This window comes from Hippopotamus amphibius, chromosome 1, assembly GCF_030028045.1.
Source record: "Hippopotamus amphibius kiboko isolate mHipAmp2 chromosome 1, mHipAmp2.hap2, whole genome shotgun sequence".
NCBI classification, from domain to species: domain Eukaryota; kingdom Metazoa; phylum Chordata; class Mammalia; order Artiodactyla; family Hippopotamidae; genus Hippopotamus; species Hippopotamus amphibius.
The window spans coordinates 232,685,777-232,692,451 of NC_080186.1; the positions used below are offsets into that span (position 1 = coordinate 232,685,777).

General features: G+C 43.3%; 1 pseudogene; it reads right to left on the bottom strand.

The window, feature by feature from the left end:
* Positions 1–4,308: 4,308 nt before the first annotated feature.
* LOC130832279 (ferritin light chain-like) lies at positions 4,309–5,182 on the bottom strand (annotated as a pseudogene).
* Between the last annotated feature and the right edge of the window lie 1,493 nt (positions 5,183–6,675).

Consider the following 6,675-nt stretch of genomic DNA (forward strand, 5'->3'; position numbering starts at 1 on the left):
GACATAGATTCTGAAGGGTTTTCTTTTCTTTTTTCTTTCCTTTCTCTCTCTCTCTCTCTCTCTTTTGTGTGTTGTGGGGGGGGGGGGCTATTTTTGTCTTTGAAGAATCATCCTTTGTAAGTATGAGTTAGGCTGTTCAGTTGTGTCACCTAGCTACTTCTGAATCCATGTCCACCCATGTCCAACCTGGCCCTACGCTGCCTAGACTACCCAGGATAGCCTAGTCTCTGCTTCAGTAATAAGCAACCCCCAAAAGTCATTGGCTAACACAATTTTTTTTTCTCATTCACAATATATGTCCCATTTCCAGCTGGCAAAGTTGGCTGATGTAGATTCCATTTCAACTTGTACTTCCTTGATCACCAAAATAGAGAAAATCAGAGGTGAGTCTCATCACTTCCTCTCACATTTTGTTTACCAAACTGAGTGATATGGACATGCCTAACTTCAAAGGGAATAGAGAAACGCAGTCCTTCCATTTGCGTCAGGAAGGGGGAGAATTGGACTGTTTATGAATTATCCAAAAGATTACCACCCTAACCAAAGCTCAGGCCCTAAGAGACCACCAAGTGGATGGCTAAGAGGTCAAAGCAATAAAACAAAACAGAACAGAACAACCCCGTATAAAACCCACCATCCCCCAACACTTGCAGTTACATATACGCACATAGAATCTTCTAATGTTGGGCCTTTCCATCCAAGTTGATTTAAGATCTTTGCTTAGCTACAAGGAAGTAATGGCTGCCCACTACCACCTCTTTATTTTTTTTAAATAAACTTATTTATTTATTTATTTATTTAATGGCTGTGTTGGGTCTTTGTTGCTGCAAGTGGGCTTTCTCTAGCTGCGGAGAACAGGGGCTACTTTTTATTGTGGTGCTTGGGCTTCTCATTGTGGCAGCTTCTCTTGTTGCGGAGCACAGGCTCTAGGCACACAGGCTTCAGTAGTTGTGGCACACAGGCTCAATAGTTGTGGCTCGCTGGCTCTAGAGTGCAGGCTCAGTAGTTGTGGCACACGGGCTTAGTTGCTCCACAGCATAAGGTATCTTCCTGGACCAGGGCTCAAACCCATGTCCCCTGCATCGGCAGGTGGATTCTTAACCACTGTGCCACCAAGAAGTCCCTACCACCTTGTCTTCTTTTTCCTTAAATTTATTTATGTATTTATTTATTGGCTGTCTTCGTTTCTGCACACGAGCTTTCTCTAGTTGCTCTGAGTGGGGGCTGCTCTTTGTTGTGGTATGTGGGCTCCTCATTGCAGTGGCTTCTCTTGTTGTGGAACACAGGGTCTAGGTGCGTGGGCTTCGGTAGTTGCGGCTCACAGGCTCTTAGAGCTCAGGCTCAGTAGTTGTGGCACAAAGGCTTAGTTGCTTCACGGCATGTGAAATCTTCCTGGAGCAGGGATTGAACCCATGTCCCCTGCATTGGCAGGCAGATTCTTAACCACTGTGCCACCTAGGAAGCCCCCTACCACCTCTTTAAATAGAGCAGCTATCCTTTTGTCTCTAGGTGAAGTTCCTTGTTTGGGGGAGAGTCTTCCTCAGCCAATATTTTACTGACCAAATCAGATATAGGTATTTACCAATTTGTGCTCAATTTTAAAAAATTTTCAAACTTTTTCTTCCAAAATAATTCTTTTTTGTTCCTTTACCACTTCTATTTCCCTTCATTGCAAAGGCCATAAAAATCATAACTTTGCATACATTATTTCATTTGGGTCCTTACATCAACATATATTCCCCAAGTACAGATAAGGAACCAACACAGAGAGAGAAGTTAAGTAATTTGCCCAGAGTCACACAGCTAATACAAGCATGTCTTGGCAATATTTCAGGTCCAGCTTCAGACCACTGCAATAAAGAGAATATTGCTCTCATTTTTCCTAGTCTGTGGACCAATAGCAATTGCAAGGTAATTTTTTTTAACTATTATTTTTATTTATTGATTGATTTTTGGCTGTGTTGCTGTGTGCAGGCTTTCTCTAGTTGTGGCGAGCAGGGGCTACTCTGTGTTGCAGTGTGCAGGCTCTCATTGTGGTGGCTTCCCTTGTTGTGGAGCATGGGCTCTAGGCACACAGGCTTCAGTAGTTGTGGTGCATGGGCTCAGTAGTTGTGGCACACGGGCTTAGTTGCTCCGTGGCATGTGGGATCTTCCCAGCCCAGGGATCGAACCCGTGTCCGCTGCATTGGCAGGCAGATTCCCAGCCACTGCACCATGAGGGAAGTCCCTGTAAGGTAATTTATCATCTACCATTAATATACTTTTTACTAGGGATTTAATAATTAACAAGATATTTCCTATTTTTTTTACATATTAATGGTATATTTACTTTTGTCCTTCTAGTGACAACTATGCCAGAATAACATGCCGACTGAACTCTTCAGCTTTTGATACAATTTTTTCAATGACTTCCCAGATTTGGCCTCTGGATATGTCCTGGAATTCATTCAGCTGCCCGAAAGACCAAGGTTGGACTAAAATGGAGGTCAGAATGGGAAGGTATTTGCTTTGAAGAACAATAGTTTTGATAGAGACCTATGGTTTGTTGACAGTGTTCATCTACCAGTATTAATATTTCTATCTCAATGTCTAAGAAATATGTGGTTCTGGTAGAATTTCCTGATTTTAAAATATCCTTTTCCCCTGAAAGCGATAAGAGAGTCTAGCTACTGCATGTGAGAGCTGCTATCATGTTCCTTTAATTTGATTTTGGCTTGAGTGTTTTATTTCATGCTAAGGTCAAATATGTTCTTTCTTAATGACCCCATTTAAGCCTATGGGATTCCAAAGGGTGGTCTGCAAAAGACCACCCCTAAAATGCCAGGATATACTTGCTTAGAGACATGCATTGGTACATTTCAAAGAGTAGAGGCAAAATCAAGATCGATGGTTATGTTTGTCTTTCTGGGAGGCACTATATTTCTAGTCAGTCATTTGATGGGGTTTTCTAAAATCATGTTGTGTGTTGAGCTGTGACCTAACAGGGTTGGAAGGGATAATAAGCTGGAATCATAGGAGTCTATTTATATCGGCTTAATTCTAGGAAGACAAGAGCCTTGGAGTTAAGTGTTTACTAAAGAAATTACACCTGTGTTAAACCAGGTGATTACTGAAGGGGACTAAAGAAAACAAGGGGGAAAAATTGTAACTTCCAAAAATTCTAACTGGTTTAGCACAAATTACTAGGTTGGTGGGCTCTTTCTACAAATATGAACTACAGCTCCACTTTGCCTGGGTGGCAGATCGGCTGAACAGGTACATTCAGAAAGGAGGCTCTGCGTGTGGACTGTGGGACTAGAGAGACTTCACTGCTAAACCCTGCTCTGCCATTTGTATTGTATTGAGCCAAACACTATCTGTATTTGAAAGTATAACTTATTCAAGCTGCTGAGCTAGATGACAAGAGCAATTTCTTAAAGTATGTAAGAAAAGCACAATAAGCAGAAGGTGAAGCCACTCAACATTATAGTTTACAGCTAGAAGGAGGCTACTAGAGGATTTTTCTCAGATCGATATGATGAAGCCAAGCAAGGCTTTGAATTCAAGAAAAGCTGAAAACAAAGGCACTGTTCTCACATGTCTAAGTAGTTCACTCTACGATATCTATCTCAGTGTTCTCTGAACAAGTGACTTGGGGCAAGGGAGGAGTGGGGGACAGGGGGATATAATACAAAGAAAAAATGAATCAAAAAGATTTAGAGTATCTTCCCTCCCTTGAATCTCTAGTCCCTGAGAGCTAGCCCATTAAATTTCCATCGCAGGGAGTTTAGCGAGAATCATCTTCCCTTTGCCACATCCTGTCTTCATCTATGGATGAAGATGCAAACTTCCACAAAGCCCTTTGTACAGGTCTAATAAAGGCTTATAAAGTGAATAAGATTTTGCTTTCATGGATGTGCTGGAGCTAGCTCTCGCTTGCAAGATTTGATTGTTGAATCTAATATTCAGGAATTTTGTGAACTGGTTGCCCAACCATTGGTGGCTTGACATTGGCCATGGTGGGAACACTTACACCATGAAAAATGGCAAACACTACAAATCAGTGCTTTCTTTTATTGGAGATCTGGTTACAAGCGCACCACTGGATGTTACATTTGGGAGGAAAGCTTTCAGAATTAAGAGCACATGAAAAAATTTTTTTCTGCAAAATGCTTTCTTGTTTCCATTTGGTTCATGACTTGGGAGAGAGCTTCCGGGTGATTTAAAAGCTGCCTGCTGACTGCAGGGAAAGTCTCAGGCAGAAGCTTTGACACCAGAGGAATGGCAAAGGGGCACCTCCAGAAAAAAGCCACTGGGCTCCAGAGGTTCCTAGTTGTATTTGAGGGTGAGCCTTTCCAAGAAATATTTGCCCAGCCCAACCTGGGGCCCTGCCAGCCTGCAAGATTAGTCAGGTGGTTGCCCATCTTCTTGATGAATTTCCCGCTCCTCATCTAGGAAGTGACTCTCCAGGAAGTCGGAGAGATGGGAGCAGATGCAAAGCATGCAGATCCAAAAGGGCCTGGTTTGGTTTCTTCTCCAGGACCATGGCAGCCTCCAAGGCATCCAGGGTTTCACCCCACTCATCTTGGGACAGCTTCTGCACTTCCTAGAAGAGGGCGTGGCCACAGCATTGGTTTTGCATCTTCAAGAGACACTTGGAGGGGATTTCCCCAGTGGCACAGTGCTTAAGAATCTGCCTGCCATTGCAGGGGACACGGGTTCCATCCCTGGGCCAAGAAGATCCCACAAGCCACGGAACAAGTAAGCCCAATGTGCCACAACTACTGAGCCTGCGCTCGAGAGCCTGCAAGCCACAACTACCAAGCCCCCGTGCCACAACTACTGAGCCCACGTGCCACAACTACTGAGCCCACATGCCACAACTACTGAAGCCCACACACCTAGAAGAGAAGCCACCACACCACAAGGAAGAATAGCCTCACTCGCCACAACTAGAGAAAGCCCTTGTGCAGCAACGAGGACCCAATGCAGCCAAAAAAAAAGAGAGAGAGAGAGAGACACTTGGAGGCCTCAGCTTCTCCTCAGCCAACTCACGGAAGAAGTGGCCTCTAGAGTCAGATCATTGGTCAAAATAGATACCCAGAGAGAGGTAAGTGTAGGAGACCTGCAGATGCCGGTTGACCAGGCCATTGACAGCAGCCTCCACCTCGGTGGAATAATTCTGACACATCTGGGAGCTCATGGCTGATCCTCAATGAGAAAGTAAGCTGAAAAAACAGTGTTGGTTGATCTTGAAGGCAGAGGGTGGCCGAGAAGATGGTTCAGGAACTTGTGACTGGAAAAGAGGTTGGAGGGTGTTCAGAGGCTAGAAAAAGGCACATCCTCAGGTCTGTTCTGTCCAAACACTGTTGAAGCAAGAGACAGACTGCGGGACTGCAGGACTCGCTGCAGTAATATTTTTCAAAGATACCCCTCTGCTAACACTGATTCTGGGAAACAGGACTCATGTCTGTCTCAAGAGGAATCCTGACTTGCCTAGGTTTTACTGCATTAAATTGTAACCTTTCATGAGATATAATGTAATCCAAGGGTTGATGAAAGCCAGGTTATATATGCATACATGACTCAACACTGCAACCAGAATGGGATTCCCCTCATAGTAAATCTTGAGACCAATCACACCTGAATGAGTATTCTTGGATGAATGCTGTTTCTCCTTGTTGCCTTGTAAGCCTAATTAATAGTTCACAGCTTAATGTAGTCAGCTTTTCTGTTCAGGTAGCCCAGTCCTCATGTAGGCAGCACTCTCTGTGACTTCATGTCTGACCTTGTTACCACCCCCACACCCTGTAACACTCAGGAAATGCATGTGTTCCCTCTTCACTGTCCTCCTAGCGAAGAAATAAACACCAGCCCGTGGTAAGGGATGAAATCAGGCAGGAAATGGATGGTGACAGTGCTTTTCCTGAGGCGTGCCCTCCCAGGGTCAAGGGGATAAACAAGGTCTTATTTATTCATGAGCAAGGCAAATTATATATCTTTTGTGGAGGAGTGGATAGATATGAGTGACTTACTCAGCTAGTTGCATAGCCAGTCACTATTGGTTGGTAAGAAGAAAGGTTTCTTTAAAGCACGTGGCCCAAGAACTCAGACATCACTCAGATGAGTGGGAAAGCCCCTTTCGTATCCAGTTCTAATGTCAAGATCTGGAAATTATCCCCTTTTCTGGCACCTACTCTCTGTCCTTGCCTTAGCTTGTGGATCATTCATTCCACAATGTGTTTCTTTCACCAAACATTCACTGATACTTGCATTGGGGTAGATGCTGCAGGAAAAAGAACATATAAAGGATGTAAACAAGTTTAGATGAGGTTAAGTGATAAGGATTTTTGTATATTTCTTAGAGAAAACAGAAGTCATTATTTAAGCTATAGTCTCTGTTTTCGCTCTTTATCTTTTTGTGATATGAAGCCAGTAAATTATCTTTTAATAAATCGAAATATTAAGTCTCAAAATTATTTCTCTGCTTTTATTCCTCCACTATAATTACAGTCCCAGAGTCACAGTCTCAGAGCCTAAAAGTAAATAAATAAAAAGACTCTAGACATGAACAAATTTGAAGAAAAACTGAAATGACAATCCGTAGTATCAACATTGTACCTCTTCAAGATCCTGACACTCAAAACCAGAGTCTTTTTGTAGGTGGTACAAGTCAGAGTATGCGGAAATCTGGAC